The sequence below is a fragment of the Schistocerca cancellata genome, chromosome 1 (genome assembly GCF_023864275.1).
Source record: "Schistocerca cancellata isolate TAMUIC-IGC-003103 chromosome 1, iqSchCanc2.1, whole genome shotgun sequence".
NCBI lineage: Eukaryota > Metazoa > Arthropoda > Insecta > Orthoptera > Acrididae > Schistocerca > Schistocerca cancellata.
Window position 1 is genome coordinate 1170780339 of NC_064626.1, and position 19753 is coordinate 1170800091.

The following is a 19753-nucleotide window of genomic DNA, read 5'->3' on the forward strand; positions in this document are numbered from 1 at the left end:
CAAAGATTGATATCTTGATTCTACCACGCATTCGAAGTTTCATTATACATCCACAAAAAGCATAGTAAAGAAATGTGTAAAGATTTGGTACCTGTAATACAAGAGAAGTAACCGGAGATTGTCATTCTTCCTGGTAACTGAGACTAAAATTTTTGATACCTTCTCATTCCTACATATATAGCTTTCCATCTTTTATTTGAAACTCAGACAGTCAGTTAGCTTTTTACTACAGAATATTAAGAAGTAAACAACTAATGAAATATGTACTGCTAATCTAGATCTGTCAACAATACCAGCATCTGAAATAAACACAAGACCCAACAAAAATCCTTACCAGAAATCTCTCTCTCCCATTTCATGAAAAGCTTTCCGGGCTTTTTCAGACATTTTCAACCAAATTTTTTGCAGTAATATTATCTTCTCTTCATTAACTACACCCTTTGGGACCATAGCAGTAAACAGTAACTGCTTTATTGTTGCCCTGAAAATGTAAAATGGCATCATTAACATCATCATCATTATAATGATTATTAATAGTGTTCTTGTTGTTGTCATTGTTTGAGTGCAGGGTACTCAATGATTCCCTCATTAGTGACAGATCTGTGTTACACTATATGGTCATTCCATGTCGAAACACCCCATAATTTTAGGATTTGTAATTGTCCACCTAGGATTTTCACAAAAATCTGGACATTTTCTTAGACTTACAACATAAAAACTTCTGTGAAATTTTTTTGGTCTCAGATTAAAACTTTCTTTTATTTTTAATTTTCATGACGTTCTGATAATTTGGCTCTGCAAATGCTGTGTCATCCAAACAAGACAAAGACAGGGCAAAAGCACCAAGGCGCAAAGATACGAGCTGGTCCCAGTACCATAGAGACTTGGCACCTGCAAGAGTTCCACTACATTTGTTTATAGGCCTAATTCTCGTAACGTTTTTGGAGAATCAAAGTTAAAGTATCTCGCTTAATTGTCCTTTTTTCATTCCATCAAGTGAAATACAGAATAAATAGGGTATACCTTCATTGTTTTAATACAGATCTCAGAAAAACAGCGGAATTTTAAATCAGAAACTTGCTTATATACATTTGTGAATAGGCTTAATTCTTGTAACGTCTTTTTTGATTTTCGGTAATTTAATTGATTTATTCTAGCTAAAGTATTATTTTTGCCATGAGTGAGAAGTGCCTGACTTGCCGTAGAATTGTTAGTTCCGGGGTTTGGTGTGATGGATGCAGTAGTTTTTTTCACTGGAGGGACTGCAGTGGCGTGGGTGTCGGGAAAGTGGATCAGGCTCATCAGTGGTTATGTAGGATTTGCAGCAGAGATAGGAAGATAGTGGAACAGGAGGGGAAAATTGCTGCCCTTCAGGCTGAGCTAGATCACGCTAGGGAAGATCTGGACAGGTTAAGGAGGGAGAAGGGCAAAGAGAGGTGGGAAGTGGCAACAGGTAGCAGAAGGAACAGGCCTAGAACTAAGTCTGACAGTTTTGTGGTGAATGTCAAAAATAAGTTTGACCTGTTGCTTCAGTTAGAAACTGATGAGCCTCAAGCAGAGGTAGGTGTAGACAGGACACAAGAAACTTTCAATAGGAAATTGAAAAAGAATGTAGGAAAGCCATCGAAAAGGAAGAAAGTTTTGTTGTTAGGCAGTTCTCAAGCCAGAGGTGTAGGCCAACTTCTGCAGGAGGAATTAGGACCAGAATACCAGGTCACAAATTTTTTCAAACCAAGTGCTAGTCTGGATCAGGTGACAGAGGATTTAGGTTCACTCTGTAAAGGATTTACCAGGGAAGACACCGTGGTTATTGTGGGAGGGCCAGGGAACAGCATCGACAGAGATCCTGGGTACAGTATAGAGTGTGACCTGGTAAAGATTGCGTTGGCATCGACACACACCAATGTTGAATTTGTATCTGTCCTGAGACGCCATGACCGGCCTCATTTGAACTCTTCTGTTGGGAGAGTTAATTTGGAGTTGGAACGGCTGCTTGGGTCGGGTGCGGGGGCTCATATTGGTGTGGTTCCTGTTGATTCTCTCAGTAGGTAGGACTATACCAGGCACGGCCTACATCTCAACAGGAAAGGGAAGGGGAAACTGGCTGGGGTAATAGCAGGAAATTTAAGGGGGGAGGCACTGCCATGAATGGTAAAATACAAGTGGTTACAGGTGTTGGAGCAGCACCTTTTTTAGGATAGGTAAGACAGAAAGATGTCAAGTTCTACGAGAGGTCAGGATTGAAACAAATCTTCAGTTTAGGAAAGAATGTGCTAGCACAATTCTAGCACATTGGATCACCAATCACAGCTGTCAATTATAAATTTTCACCAATCACCAGAAATTTTATCTTCACCAAGTTGTATCTCAGTCCTAGGTAATTGCATTGATGAATTAAAGCCACCCAACCCAATTGACATAATCTGCCTCTCTGAACACCCTGTGACCACTGGTATAGCAACTAGGCCTAAGCACAATGAGAAACTCAGACAGGAGAGTACTGCAAATGTTAGAATAAGGAAAGGTTCTCATAAAAGTATAATTAAAAATAATGTAAGTATATTTCATCAAAATATTGGGAGTTTAAAGAATAAAATAGATGAGCTTCTGGTTTGTTTAGAAGATTTAGAAGCTGAGGATGAAATAGATATACTATGCCTGTCTGAGCATCACATTGTTACTGATATGGATAAGGTAAATGTAAGTGGATATAAGCTCTCTGCACATGTAATGAGAGAAAATATGGAGAAAGGAGGAGTTGCCATATATGTCAAAAGTTGTCATTGTGCAAAAAGTATAGAAACAAAAAAGTTTTGTGTAGAGAAACATATAGAAGCATGTGCCTGTGAGCTTAAATTAAATAAAGGCACATTTATAATTGTAACTGTATATAGGTCCCCATCAGGAAATTTTCATCTATTTCTGAAAAATTTGGACTCCTTGTTGTGCTATCTGTCAGACAGGGGGAAGCAAATTATTATTTGTGGGGACTTCAATGTAGATTCTCTGAAAGAGGGTAATAGGAAAAATGATCTTGAAGTATTACTCGGTTCTTTCAATTTGACACCCGTTATTGATTTTCCTACTCAGGTGGCAAAGGATAGCAGCTCACTGATAGATAACTTCTTTATAGACCAAGATAAGTTTAACCAGATAAATGCTCAGCCTGTTGAGAATGGTCTTTCTGATCATGGTGCACAGCTAGTTACAATATATGACATAGCTCCATTCAGCAATACTAAACAGTCCTCCAAAGTAGTACATTCAGTCAACGATTTAACAATTGCAAATTTCAGGGAAAGCCTACAGCAGTTAGACTGGGATGAGGTGTACTGTGAACCTGATGCCAATTTAAAATATAATTTATTTCATGACATTTTTGGAAATGCATTTGAAAACTGCTTCCCCAAGAAAATACACTCCTGGAAATGGAAAAAAGAACACATTGACACCAGTGTGTCAGACCCACCATACTAGCTCCGGACACTGCGAGAGGGCTGTACAAGCAATGATCACACGCACGGCACAGCGGACAAACCAGGAACCGCGGTGTTGGCCGTCGAATGGCGCTAGCTGCGCAGCATTTGTGCACCGCCACCATCAGTGTCAGCCAGTTTGCCATGGCATACGGAGCTCCGTCGCAGTCTTTAACACTGGTAGCATGCCGCGACAGCGTGGACGTGAACTGTATGTGCAGTTGACGGACTTTGAGCGAGGGCGTATAGTGGGCATGCGGGAGGCCGGGTGGACGTACCGCCGAATTGCTCAACACGTGGGGCGTGAGGTCTCCACAGTACATCGATGTTGTCGCCAGTGGTCGGCGGAAGGTGCACATGCCCGTCGACCTGGGACCGGACCGCAGCGACGCATGGATGCACGCCAAGACCGTAGGATCCTACGCAGTGCCGTAGGGGACCGCACCGCCACTTCCCAGCAAATTAGGGACACTGTTGCTCCTGGGGTATCGGCGAGGACCATTCGCAACCGTCTCCATGAAGCTGGGCTACGGTCCCGCACACCGTTAGGCCGTCTTCCGCTCACGCCCCAACATCGTGCAGCCCGCCTCCAGTGGTGTCGCGACAGGCGTGAATGGAGGGACGAATGGAGATGTGTCGTTTCAGCGATGAGAGTCGCTTCTGCCTTGGTGCCAATGATGGTCGTATGCGTGTTTGGCGCCGTGCAGGTGAGTGCCACAATCAGGACTGCATACGACCGAGGCACACAGGGCCAACACCCGGCATCATAGTGTGGGGAGCGATCTCCTACACTGGCCGTACACCACTGGTGATCGTCGAGGGGACACTGAATAGTGCACGGTACATCCAAACCGTCATTGAACCCATCGTTCTACCATTCCTAGACCGGCAAGGGAACTTGCTGTTCCAACAGGACAATGCACGTCCGCATGTATCCCGTGCCACCCAACGTGCTCTAGAAGGTGTAAGTCAACTACCCTGGCCAGCAAGATCTCCGGATCTGTCCCCCATTGAGCATGTTTGGGACTGGATGAAGCGTCGTCTCACGCGGTCTGCACGTCCAGCACGAACGCTGGTCCAACTGAGGCGCCAGGTGGAAATGGCATGGCAAGCCGTTCCACAGGACTACATCCAGCATCTCTATGATCGTCTCCATGGAAGAATAGCAGCCTGCATTGCTGCGAAAGGTGGATATACACTGTACTACTGCCGACATTGTGCATGCTCTGTTGCCTGTGTCTATGTGCCTGTGGTTCTGTCAGTGTGATCATGTGATGTATCTGACCCCAGGAATGTGTCAATAAAGTTTCCCCTTCCTGGGACAATGAATTCACGGTGTTCTTATTTCAATTTCCAGGAGTGTAGTTAAATATACTTGTAAGAAACCTTGTAACAAACCATGGCTTACTAAGGGTATAAAAATATCTTGTAAACGGAAAAGGGAAATGTATCTGACAGCAAGAAAGAGTAATGACCCAGAAACTATCAAACATTATAAAAACTACTGTGTTATATTAAGAAAAGTTATTAAAAAATCCAGAAGTATGTGTATCATGTCTGAAATCAGCAACTCTGATAATAAAATTAAAACAATTTGGAATATTATTAAAAGAGAAACAGGTCAACCAAGAGCACAGGAAGACAGTAGTACCATCAAATTGAATGAAAACTTTACGAACAAAAAGTCAGAAGTTGAAAATATTTTTAATAATCATTTTCTAAATGTTGTGGATATAGTAGGATCCAGGTGTTCATTAGAAGATGCTAGGCTGTTAATGGAATGCAATTTGATACAATTGAAATTTCACCAACTTCTCCCTCTGAAATTAGGAAAATAATAAACTTGCTTAAAAGCAAAAACTCACATGGAATTGATGACATTTCCGGCAAAATACTAAAAGCTTGTTCTCAACAGATAAGTAAGATTCTCAGTCACCTGTGTAATAGCTCTCTGGAACAGGGCATTTTCCCTGATAGACTGAAATATGCTATTGTTATACCTTTGCATAAAAAGGGGGATAGATCTGATGTCAACAATTACCGTCCAATCTCCCTTCTAACAGCTTTATCCAAAATTTTTGAGAAAGTGATGTATTCAAGAGTAGCATCACATATCTGTAACAATGAAGTACTAACAAAATGTCAGTTTGGTTTCCAGAAAGGTTTTTCAACAGAAAATGCCATATATGCTTTCACTAATCAAATTTTGAATGATCTGAATAACCGAACCCCACCCATTGGGATTTTTTGTGACCTCTCAAAGGCTTTTGATTGTGTAAATCATGAAATTCTGCTAGGCAAGCTCAAGTATTGTGGCATGAGTGGAACAGTGCACAAATGGTTTAATTCGTACCTAACTGGAAGAGTGCAGAAAGTTGAAATAAGTGTTTTTTGTTGTTGTGGTCTTCAGTCCTGAGACTGGTTTGATGCAGCTCTCCATGCTACTCTATCCTGTGCAAGCTTCTTCATCTCCCAGTACCTACTGCAACCTACATCCTTCTGAATCTGCTTAGTGTATCCATCTCTTGGTCTCCCCCTACGATTTTTACCCTCCACTCTGCCCTCCAATACTAAATTGGTGATCCCTTGATGCCTCAGAACATGTCCTACCAACCGATCCCTTCTTCTGGTCAAGTTGTGCCACAAACTTCTCTTCTCCCCAATCCTATTCAATACTTCCTCATTAGTTATGTGATCTACCCATCTAATCTTCAGCATTCTTCTGTAGCACCACATTTCGAAAGCTTCTATTCTCTTCTTCTCCAAACTATTTACCGTCCATGTTTCACTTCCATACATGGCTACACTCCATACAAATACTTTCAGAAATGACTTCCTGACACTTAAATCTATACTCGATGTTAACAAATTTCTCTTCTTCAGAAACGCTTTCCTTGCCATTGCCAGTCTACATTTTATATCCTCTCTATTTCGACCATCATCAGTTATTTTGCTCCCCAAATAGCAAAACTCCTTTACTACTTTAAGTGTCTCATTTCCTAATCTAATTCCCTCAGCATCACCCGACTTAATTCGACTACATTCCATTATCCTCGTTTTGCTTTTGTTGATGTTCATCTTATATCCTCCTTTCAAGACACTGTCCATTCCATTCAACTGTTCTTCAAAGTCCTTTGCTGTCTCTGACAGAATTACAATGTCATCGGCGAACCTCAAAGTTTTTATTTCTTCTCCATGGATTTTAATACCTACTCTGAAATTTTCTTTTGTTTCCTTTACTGCTTGCTCAATATACAGATTGAATAACATCGGGGAGAGGCTACAACCCTGTCTTACTCCCTTCCCAACCACTGCTTCCCTTTCATGTCCCTCGACTCTTATAACTGCCATCTGGTTTCTGTACAAATTGTAAATAGCCTTTCGCTCCCTGTATTTTACCCCTGCCACCTTTAGAATTTGAAAGAAAGTATTCCAGTCAACATTGTCAAAAGCTTTCTCTAAGTCTACAAATGCTAGAAACGTAGGTTTGTCTTTCCTTAATCTTTCTTCTAAGATAAGTCGTAAGGTCAGTATTGCCTCACATGTTCCAGTATTTCTACGGAATTCAAACTGATCTTCCCCGAGGTCGGCTTCTACTAGTTTTTCCATTCGCCTGTAAAGAATTCGTGTTAGTATTTTGCAACTGTGGCTTATTAAACTGATTGTTCGGTAATTTTCACATCTGAAATAAGTAGTTCTCATAATATGCAAAGATCAGCACATTCCTCAAACTGGGGAACTATCAAGAATGGGGTTCCACAAGGGTCAGTCTTGGGTCCTTTGTTGTTCTTAATATATATTAATGACTTGCCATTCTATATTCATGAAGACGCAAAGTTAGTTCTCTTTGCTGATGATACAAGTATAGTAATCACACCTGACAAACAAGAATTAACTGATGAAATTGTCAATACTGTCTTTCAGAAAATTACTAAGTGGTTCCTTGTAAACGGACTCTCACTGAATTTTGATAAGACACAGTACATACGGTTCCGTACAGTGAATGGTATGACGCCATTAATAAATATAGACCTTAATCAGAAGCATATAGCTAAGGTAGAATATTCAAAAATTTTAGGTGTGTCCATTGATGAGAGATTAAACTGGAAGAAACACATTGATGAGCTGCTGAAACGTTTGAGTTCAGCTACATATGCAATAAGGGTCATTGCAAATTTTGGTGATAAACATCTTAGTAAATTAGCTTACTACGCCTATTTTCACTCGTTGCTTTCATATGGCATCATATTTTGGGGTAATTCATCACTGAGGAATAAAGTATTTATTGCACAAAAGCGTGTAATCAGAATAATAGCTGGAGTCCACCCAAGATCATCCTGCAGACATTTGTTTAAGGATCTAGGGATATTCACAGTAGCTTCTCAGTATATATACTCTCTTATGAAATTTGTTATTAACAACCAAACCCAATTCAAAAGTAATAGCAGTGTGCATAACTACAATACTAGGAGAAAGGATGATCATCACTATTCAAGATTAAATCTAACTTTGGCACAGAAAGGGGTGAATTATACTGGCACTAAAGTCTTTGGTCACTTACCAAATAGTATCAAAAGTCTGACAGATAACCAACAAGTATTTAAGAAGAAATTAAAAGAATTTCTGAATGACAACTCCTTCTACTCCATAGAGGAATTTTTAAATAAAATTAAAAACAAATATTAAAAAAAATAAAAATAAATAAAAATAAAAAACACAAAAAAATGAAAAAGTTGTTATATTAACTTAAGTATGTTGTTAAATTAACTTAATTATGTCATGTATTGGAAAATTTGACTCGTTCCACATCATTACGAAATATCGTATTCATGATCCACGGAACTAGTGTTAATCTAATCTAATCTGACAGTTAGGTGGGAGGTGAGAAAACTTGGATTTCATGGTCGAGCAGCTGCTCACGAGCCACATACCACGCCAGTAAATGCCAAACGATGCCTCGCTTGTTGTAAGGAGCGTAAACATTGGACGATTGAACAGCGGAAAAACACTGTTTGGAGTGACAAATCACAGTACACAATGTGGCGATCCGATGGAAGTTTGTGGTTATGGAGAACGCCCAGTGAATATAATCTGACAGTGTGTTTAGTGCCAACAGTAAAATCAGGAGCAGTGGTGTTATGGTGCAGTTGTGTTTTTCATGGACGGAGCTTGCATCCCTTGTTGTTTTGCATGGCAGTATCACAGCAAAACAGGCCTGCACTAATGTTTTAAGCACCTTCTTGCTTCCCACTGTTGAAGAGCAATTTGGGGATGACGACTGCATCTTTCAACATGATCAAGCACCTGTTCATAATACACGGTGTGTGGCTGAATGGTTACACGACAATAACATCCCTGTAATGGACTGGTCTGCTGAGTCCTGACCTAAATCCTATAGAACATCTTCGGCGTGTTTTGGAATGCTGACTTCGTGCCAGGTCTCACCGACCAACGTCGATACTTCTCCTCAGTGCAGCACTCCATGAAGAATGGGCTGCCATTCCCCAAGAAACCTTCCAGCACCTGACTGAACATATGCCTGCAAAAGTGGAAGCTGTCATCAAGGCTAAGGGTGACCAACAACATATTGAATTCCAGCATTACCAATGGAGGGTGCCACGAACTTTTACGTCATTTTCAGCCAGGTGTCCGGGTACTTTTGATCACATAGTGTACTTATAGAATTACTCATAACTCAGGTCTTTATGAAGCTCTTGATTTTTAATTTTTTCAGAAGTTAAAAGAGCCGTACAGATCACAGAATGCAATTACGTAGGTATTTAAGTCACAAAAAAAGTTACAACAAATATTAATGTATGTCACTTTCCAATTTCTGGAAAAATGACGAAGGCATTGAAAAACACTTATATCACTTCTCCAACCTGTTGGGAACCTAGTTTTGATCTTAAATAATTCCCAAGATCATAGGTTTCCTAATAAAAAAAATATTAATGAGTTTTCTATGAATGGACACATAATTGCATGAAAAAACAAAATATTTTTTGTTGTGATGAAAAGAGGGGTCATTCAAGTAACTTCATCCAAACCTGACACCTACTGCCTCAAATGCAGTAGTATCATTTACCACATTTATCAATTATTCTAGGCAGACAAATTAACCAGAAGTGTGTACAGTTTATTTCAATTTATTAATTCAGGAATATTTGAAAGACTAAAATATATATTTAGCTGTGCATTTAACCACTGCACACAGTGATGAAGTGTTTGGTGTGTCTGAAGTAGTTCGCTTGAAATCTGTGCAAACATAAAATCAATGTGGCAGTCACTGATATGCAATGTTCAATATTATTGACATTCAACAATCAGTCCATTTGACCACAGTTACACTGTCTTTTGTGGGAAACGTCATTTTTGTTTGCAGTTCAGCCATTTATCAGTCTATTTGCAATGGTATGCTTTTAAAATAAGTACTACTTAATTAATTACAATGTAAAGTATTACTTCATGTAGTGTTAGAAAATTATTCAAATATACTAAATATACTATGTCATTTGACGAAATACACCTCAGTAAAAACTCTTCAAAAATTTTCAGAACTGAATCAAGACCAACAAGATCTGATTTTGCTACAACTCAATATAAAATTTCCAGAATATCAAGAAAGACTTACAATATGTGGACATCACATATAGTATTACTTAAAAGTGTTTGAAAACTATCAAAGTTATGGGGTAGAGCTTTGAGGGTGTGCCACTGATGTGCATTTTAACAGAATAGTGTTACTACTAAAGAGAGCTTTTGGGGTTACATACTGTTGTGATGCCCTTATCAAAAATAATTATCTCAATGTACACTCGTGTGTTTGTGTGTATATGTCACATTTTTTTGTAAAACATTATAGATGGACATATCTAAATGTTATAATGTACATAATCACAATGCAGGAAATAAGCACAGTTACTACAGACAATGAATGAAACAAAGTAACAGACTATAGTCCATATTTTAGCTGCTCAATGTTGTACAAGAAATTGCCTCAATCGATATGAGAATATACTGAGAATCCATTCTCTTATAGTGACTTGTCTTCTAGCCCTTTTCTGCACAATATGTAGCTTCTTCATATGTACTAAACTTTCCACTAGTTCTATTTCAAATGACACTACTAATTCAAAGTGCATACGATAATATGCACTACACCTCTGTAACAATATGACATTTGGCAAAGCAATCATTTGATGACTACATGCAAAAGAAATATAAACAAACAAATAAACTTGTAGTGATTCTTTCAAAATACTCAGACTGTTAAAAACTCTGAAACCACTAAGCTTGGTTTTGTCTTTTAAAACACTAACAAGGGAAACTGCCCATTGCAACAAGACAGCCCAGTGGGTAGACCATCAAAAACTGACCACAGATCAAGCACGAAAACAAAGAAGTAATGAACTGTGGCAAAAAAAAGCATGAAGATGTACTGAACTGTAAAAGAAAAGCGAAACAGAAACAGTGAACAGTCCAAGCCTAACCATTGCAATATGTTTCAAAGTACTGCACTGAAAAGGTGTTTGAATGTTGTGCAGGTGTGGTTAAATTTAAAGGAGCTAAACTTTTAACTGTTGTTATTTATAGATCCCCAGACTCCGATTTCACAGCATTTTTGCTAAAGCTAGAGGAGGTTCTTGGTTCACTTTATAGGAAATACAAAAAGTTAGTTATATGTGGTGGCTTCAATATTAATTGTATAAGTGATTGTGCAAGGAAGAGGATGCTGGTAGACCTCTTTTATTCATATAATCTTATGCAAATCGTATTCTTTCCAACGAGAGTGCAAGGGAACAGTAGAACAACCATAGACAACATTTTTGTTCATTCCTCATTACTAGAAGGGCATTCTGTTAGCAAAAAGGTGAATGGCCTTTCAGATCATGATGCACAAATTTTAACTTTAAAAGATTTTTATGCTGCAACACGTGTTAAATATAGTCATCAGCTGTTCAGGAAAGCTGATCTGGTTGCTGTAGAGACCTTTGTAAACCATATAATGGAACAAGAGTGGCAAGATGTTTATAGCGCTGATACAGTAGACGATAAATATAATGCTTTTCTCAAGACTTTTCTCATGCTCTTTGAAAGTTGCTTTCCGTTACAACGTTTAAAACAGGGTACTAGCACAAACAGGCAGCCTGGGTGGCTGACTAGAGGGATAAGAATACCTTGTAGAACAAAGTGGCAATTATATCAAAACGTTAGAAACAGTCAAAATCTAAATGCAGCAGCCCATTACAAACAGTATTGTAAGGTGCTTAAAAATGTTATTAGGAAGGCAAAAAGTATGTGGTATGCAGATAGAATAGCTAAGTCTCAGGATAAAATTAAAACCATATGGTCAGTCGTAAAGGAAGTTGCTGGTCTGCAGAGACAGGTCGAGTAACAAGTCACATATATGTACAGTATTTAATAATCACTTTCTGAATATAGCAGGTGAACTAAATAGAAACCTAGTCCCAACAGGGAATCATATAGCGCTCTTAGAAAAAAGTGTTCCGAGACTGTTACCTGAAATGCTCCTCCATGATACTGACAAGAGGGAGATTGAGTTAATAATTAAATCACTAAAGACCAAGAACTCTCATGGATATGATGGGGTATCTAGCAGAATACTGAAGTATTGTTCTATGTATGTTAGCCCAGTACTTAGCCATATCTGTAACTTTTCCTTTAGGAGTGGTCGGTTTCCTGACCGATTAAAATACTCGGTAGTGAAGCCACTTTATAAAAAGGGAGACATTGATAATGTTGACAATTTTAGACCTATTTCTATGCCATCGGTGTTTGCTAAAGTTATCGAGAAGGTTGTATATACAAGGTTACTGGAGCATTTAAATTCACATAATTTGCTGTCAAATGTTCAGTTTGGTTTTAGAAATGGTTTAACAACTGAAAATGCTATATTCTCTTTTCTCTGTGAGGTTTTGGACGGATTAAATAAAAGGTTGCGAACGCTAGGTGTTTTCTTTGATTTAACGAAGGCTTTTGACTGTGTTGACCACAAAATATTACTGCAGAAGTTGGACCATTATGGAGTAAGGGGAGTAGCTTACAATTGGTCCGCCTCTTACTTTAAGAACAGAAAGCAGAGGGTAATTCTCCGCAATATTGAGAGTGGTAGTGATGTTCAGTCCCAATGGGGCACTGTTAAGTGGGGCGTTCCCCAAGGGTCGGTGCTGGGGCCACTGCTGTTTCTTATTTATATAAATGATATGCCTTCTAGTATTACAGGTGATTCAAAAATATTTCTGTTTGCTGATGACACCAGCTTGATAGTGAAGGATCTTGTGTGTAATATTGAAACAGTAACAAATAATGTAGTTCATGAAATAAGTTCGTGGCTTGTGGAAAATAATTTGATGCTAAATCACAGTAAGACTCAGTTTTTACAGTTTCTAACTCACAATTCAACAAGAACCGATATTTTGATCCGACAGAATGGGCATATTATAAGCGAGACGGAACAGTTCAAATTCCTAGGCGTTCGGATAGATAGTAAGCTGTTGTGGAAAGCCCATGTCCAGGATCTTGTTCAGAAGTTAAATGCTGCTTTATTTACCATTAGAACAGTATCTGAAATAAGTGACACTTCAACACGAAAAATAGTCTACTTCGCATATTTTCATAAGCTTATGTCGTATGGTATTATTTTTTGGGGTAATTCTTCTGATTCAAAAAGGGTATTTTTGGCTCAAAAACGGGCTGTTCGAGCTATATGTGGTGTAAGTTCGAGAACCTCTTGTCGACCCCTATTCAAAAATCTGGGAATTCTGACATTGCCCTCACAGTATATATTTTCTTTAATGTCGTTTGTTGTTAGCAATATTAGCCTATTCCCAAGAGTTAGCAGCTTTCACTCAGTTAATACTAGGCAGAAATCAAATCTGCATGTAGAATGCACTTCCTTGACTCTTGTGCAGAAAGGAGTGCAGTATTCTGCTGCATCCATTTTCAATAAGCTACTACAAGAACTCAAAAATCTGAGCAGTAGCCCAAACTCTTTTAAGTCTAAACTGAAGAGTTTCCTCATGGCTCACTCCTTCTATTCTGTCGAGGAGCTCCTGGAAGAGCTAAAAACTTAAGCAAATTCCAGTGTTACATTGTTGATTGTCTTCATTTAAACTTACGACTTGTCACCTGAATATGTTTTTTTTATATTTCATCTTATCTGTTTCTAATATCGTGTTATAATTTCATGTATTGACTCGTTCCATGACCATGGAGACTTCTCCTTAATTTGGTCCCACGGAACAATAAATAAATAAATCAAGAGACCTTCAACAGCTGTGGCATGGTGGTTAAGTGGACTGTAAACCAGTCGTGCTGTGTTCAACACTCCATCATGTCACTCTTATTCCCCCCCCCCACAACATTATGAACTATCTGTCCAGTCACTGAAATGTTTGTTCTCTTTCTGTAGTCTTGGCAGCTGTCATACCACACACTAGTTATAAAATATGAGCCATGTAGTAAGAATACATTATCGTCACAAGTAAATGTGATGAATAGTGAGAGCAGGCAAGATATCCCATAGACGCCTCACAGAAATGAAAATAACAAATAAACAGGTGTGAACTACGTTACAACGATGAAATTGAAGAATCAAAACTTCCAAACTAAATACAACTTCAAAAACATTAAAAACATTTGTTTTGGCAGAGCACAGAGAAACTACGTGGTTGTGAAACTGTTGCGTTCATTTATTGCAGCTTAAGCGACAAAACTATTATGTTTTCATCATTTTCTTGGGACTCATCACTTCAACATTCATTTGAGCACCTAAATCAGGCAAGGACGCATATCTCACTAACTTACTAGGCGCACAAATCAGATGCGTCAAGAAGAAAAAATGGCTCGAAGCACTATGGGACTTAACATCTGAGGTCATCAGTCCCCTAGACTTAGATCTACTTAAACCTAACTAACCTAAGGACATCACACACATCCATGCTCGAGGCAGGATTTGAACCTGCGACTGTAACAGCAGCGTGGTTCCAGACTGAAGTGCCTAGAACTGCTCGGCCACAGCGGCCGGTGTCAATAAGAAATTCCTATCATATACACACGTACTGTCATGTACGACACACCAGACATGCTTTGCAGTGGAAGATTCAGTTGGATTGTCATCTTGTCATCAAATGTTTGCGATTCCCATTCAGAAGCCATTTCCTTTTGGGTGCTAATAGCGTAGTCATGCAGAATCAACTGTCAGTAAAGGTCCCTACCTTACACCTCACTGTTGCAAATGTACATTACACCATGACACAGACACAAATTTGAACACAGCAAACAGTGGGGGGAGGGGGGGGGGGGGGGAAGAATTGGCATCACGGAGGTTTGAACATGGCTCACCTACATGGCAGTCCAATACCGTGACCACGACAATGTTGGTCTGTGTCCAGTTTTTGATGGACTGTCCACTGGGCTCTCTTACCACTAAATCTGGGGGGTGGGGGATGGGGTGGGGGGTTTATCATGAGTTTCCCTTCTAAGTGCTAGAAGAATATATGTAAACCCAGACAAAAGAACTATATAACATATCATAAGATTTATGAACAAATAAAGTGAGATCAGTCAATGGAAACCTCAGACTTGGATATCAATAATTATGAAAAGGGTGGATTGCTACTCACTGCAAAGATGACATGTTGAGTTGCAGACAGGCACAATGACAGGATTATTAAACACTGAGCTTTGGGCCAAAGCATTCTTCAGAAAAGAATGGAAACCACACACATTAACACAAGCAGGCACAGCTCATGAACATCTGACCGCTATCTCCAGCTGCTTTGGCCACGCCACCATTACTGTATTAAATGAAAGCAGCGATCTGGAGTGGGGCAGGGATAGGTGAAGGGTAGCAGGGTACAGATGGGGGGAGAGAAGTGCCCCATCTGGCGGAGCATGCAGGGACTATTAGGTGACAGGGCAATGCTGCCAGATGCGTCATTATGAGGCACAGTTCAGAAACGATGGTGAAGAAGAGGAGGATCCAAATGGCCCGCATTGTGAAGCAACCACTGAAATCAAGCATTTTATGTTCAGCTGCATGTTGTGCCACAGGATGGCCCACTTTGCACTTGGCCACAGTCTGGCAATGGCCATTTATCCTGGTGGACAGCTGGTTGGTAGTTACACCAACATAAAAGTCTGTGCAGTAACTGCAGCAGAGTTGGTGTATGACATGGATGCTTTCACAGGTTGCCTGGCCTCTGATGGAGTAGGATAAGTCTATGACAGGACTGGATACACTAGGTGGCTGGATTGGGCAGGTCTTGCCCCTTTTTCTTCCACATGGATATGATCCATGTAGCAAGGGGTTGGGACTGGATGTTGTGGAGATTGGATGGGGACGGAACATGACTTAAGGAGCAGTGCAAATGATCTCTGTTAGAATGTCCCTCATTTCTGGACATGATTATCTATCACCATGCCTGAATAGTGGGACATCCTACTCAAGATCCTTCAAACCTCTCCTAAAGTGGTGCTCCAACACCAATCCAATATCCTAGTCAATCCATATGCCACTTCCAGTCCCAGCACCTTGCCACAGTGATCATATCCCTACAGAAGACCCAAGTGCAAGACCTGCTCAATTCACCCACCCAGAATTTCCTATTCCAGTCCTGCACACATGATTATCCTACTCCATCAGAAGCTAGATCAGAAGCAGACAGTATCTGTGTCATATGCCAACTCTGCTACAGTTATTGCACAGCTTTTTGTATTAGTATTATAACCAACCAGCTGTCCACCAGGATGAGTAGCCACTGGCAAGCTATAACAAGAGCAAAGTGGCCCACTCTATAGCACAACTTGCAGGCAAACAATGTCTCAGATGATAGCACTGCAGTATAGCCACCATCTCCAAAAACTACATATCTGTGTCTACTCTATTATATCTCTCTATTATCCAAATGTTTGTCAGGAGATTGTATCCTACACATTTACACAGAAAATAAACACAGTACGAATATCTCCTACTTTGTCATATTTACGTATTTATTTGGCAAAATAATTTAATTGGATGGATAAATAAAAAATCTACTCACCAGCAGTGGCAGAACACACACATAAAAGAAGGTTATAATTAGGCAAACGTTTGGAGCCAGTGGTTCCTTCTTCGGGCAGAAAGGTTGAAGAGGAAGGAGGAGTGAAGGAAAAGGACTGTAGAGGTCTAGAGAAAGGGGTAGATTTAGGGAAAGTCACCCAGAACTGCGGGTCAGGGGAGACTTACTGCACGGTATGAGAAGTAAAGACTGATTGTTGGGGACTGCAGCAGATGCAATTTGAAAACCTGAGAGCTTAAAGATTGAAGACAGGGTATGCAATGCAGAGATTACTGCTTAAATATCATGCACGAGTTAATAAGAGTGAAAATATAAGTCCATTGTACGTAACAGAAGTGGGAGGGGCAGTGAAAAATAGACAGGTAACACAATGAAAGACGAAGAAAACTAAAACGGACTGAAGGAAAGAATAGTTACTGAGAAGAAATGCTGAGGCGGAAGACATTAACATAAATTAAGGGCAGGTGGGTGGCGAGAACCAAGGACGTGTTGTAACATGGTTCCCACCTGCAGAGTTCTGAGAAACTGGTTTCTAGGGGAGAATCCACATGATGCGTGTGGTGAAACAGGCACAGAGATCAAAACTGTCATGTTGTGAAAGAGCATGCTCTGCGACAGGATCAGATCAGGGGTACAGCCATGGGAACCAGGGTGGCTCCTTCCTATGCCAACCTTTTCGTGTGTCGCTTGGAGGTGGTGTTCCTGGGATCCATAAGTCTTCAGCCCCTGGTTTGGTTTAGATACATTGATGACATCTTCACCGTATGGACTCATGGTGAGGCTGATCTATAAAATGCCTGGAATTTCTGCATACCTTCTCACAATTAAATTTCAGATGGACCTATTTCAAATCCCATGCCACTTTCCTTGATGTTGATCTCTTCCTCATCGAAGGCCAGCTACACACTTCCACCCACATTAAACCTACCAACAAACAACAGTACTTACATTTTGACAGTTGCCATTATTTTCATGTCAAACGTTCCCTCCCATACAGCTTTGGTATTCATGGCAAACGTATTTGTTCTGATGCAGACTCTTTACAGCTATACACAACCATTCTCACCTCAGGCTTCACTGCATGTAATTACCCTACCGGCCAAGTTCAAAAACAGAGTTCCCGGGCCATCACATTCAATCCTGGTACTGCTGATCCCTCCAAAAAAGAACTTCAGAGCACACCACTGGTGACTCAGTATTACCTTGGTCTGAAATATATTAATCAGTTACTCTGACAGGGTCACAAGTTCCTAAAATCATGCCCTGACATGAGATCCATTCTGTCTGAAATTCTGCCCACCCCAGCTAGAAAAGCTTTTCATTGCCCTCCCAATCTCCACAATGTTCTTGTCATACTCTGTGCTCCTTCTGCACCCATCTTCCTCCTCTATGGCTCCTACCCCTTTGACCATCCCCACTACAAGACTTGCCCTATGCACCCTCCTACGATCACCTACATCAGCCATGTGACTGGCAAAACATATACTATCAAAGGGAAAGCCACCTGTGAAACGACACATCATATACCAGTTGTTATGTAAACACTGTTTGGCCTTTTACATCAGCATGACTACCACCAAATTATCACTTAGGATGAATGGGCATAGGCAGAAGGTGTATACTGGCAACATACAATATTATGTTGCAGAGCATGCTCTACAACATGACAATTGTGACCTCGGTGCCTGTTTTACCACACGTGCCATCTGGATTCTTCCCCCAGACACCAGTTTCTCAGAACTCTGCGGGTGTCCTTTGTTCTCTCCATCCACCTGGCCTGAATTTATGTTAATTTCTTCTGTCTCAGCATTTCTTCACAATAACTACTCTTTTCTTCAGTCCGTTTTAGTTTTCTACATCTTTCATTGTCTTACCCAACTATTTTTCACTGCCTCCTCTCACCTCTGTTACGTACAATGCACTTAGCTTTTACTCTTCTTAACTCATGCATGATGCTTAAGCAGTAATCCCTGTCTTGCATATTATCCTGTCTTCTACTTTTAAGCTCTCAGGTCTTCAAATCTCATCCGATGCAGTCCTTAACAATCGGTCTTTCCTTCTCATCCCGTGCGGTACGTCTCCCATGAGGGTTGTTGTGGGGGGTGAGACCAGACAGCGAGGACACCAGTCTCATCGGATTAGGGAAGAAGGGGAAGGAAGTTGGCCATGGCCTTTCACAGGAACCATCCCAGCATTTGCCTGGAGCTATTTAGGGAAATCACGGTAAACCTAAATCAGGATGGCCGGTCGCAGGATTGAACCATTGTACACCCAAACGCAAGTCCAGTGTGCTAACCACTGCGCCACCTCGCTCGGTCACATCTCCCCTGACCCACGGTTCTGGGTGACTTTCCCAAAATTTACCCCTTTCCCTAGTCCTCTCCAGTCCTTTCCCTTTATCCCTCTTCCTTCCTTTTCCACCCTGCTGCTTGAAGAAAGAGCCACTGGCTCCAAAACCTTGCCTAATTACAACCTTCTTTTATATGTGTGTGTTCTGCCGCCACTTGGTGAGTAGATTTTTTATTTATCCATCCAATTAAATTATTTTGCAAAAGTTTATTGTTTTTGTTGTTATGTATTTATTTAACGAACAGTTTTTATTTTTCCAGCAACTTTATTTAAATGTTGATTTCAAGTGCACTTAAAAATCTGTGCAAATTTATAAATGGTCAATGGTATGCATTAGCAGACACCACAATTGAAAAGGAAACCAAAAGATGCTACTATCAAGAAGGCATAAATAATTGTTTAAAAGATATTTAATGACAGTCTATTATCATTTATGATGAGCACACTAGTGCAAGAATGCTAGTTTATTTATTCATGAATCAATTCCTACTTATATTTATTGTAAATGATCTGAGTATAACTGAATGTTTATGACATTTCTTTATTTCAATATTTTTGTTCTATGTTAATTTAGTGTGGGACAGTGGTCAAGTTAGTCAAATCATGTATGTAGTGCTAACGAACAAAGTATTTTTGGTGGGGACAGCCTTCAGCCAATGGAGAATGAGACAGGAGCAGAACACTATCGGAGTCAAAAGGAGATGGGGACTTTTCAAGCTAAGAGCTCAAGGGAATGACTTTGGACTTTGTGCTGAGTTCTGGAAGGAGGCAGAAGTGCCTCTGGTAATGTTCATGGTTCAGTTGTACAGGTGACTGTTCTGGACAGTGAATGGCTGCTACAATGCT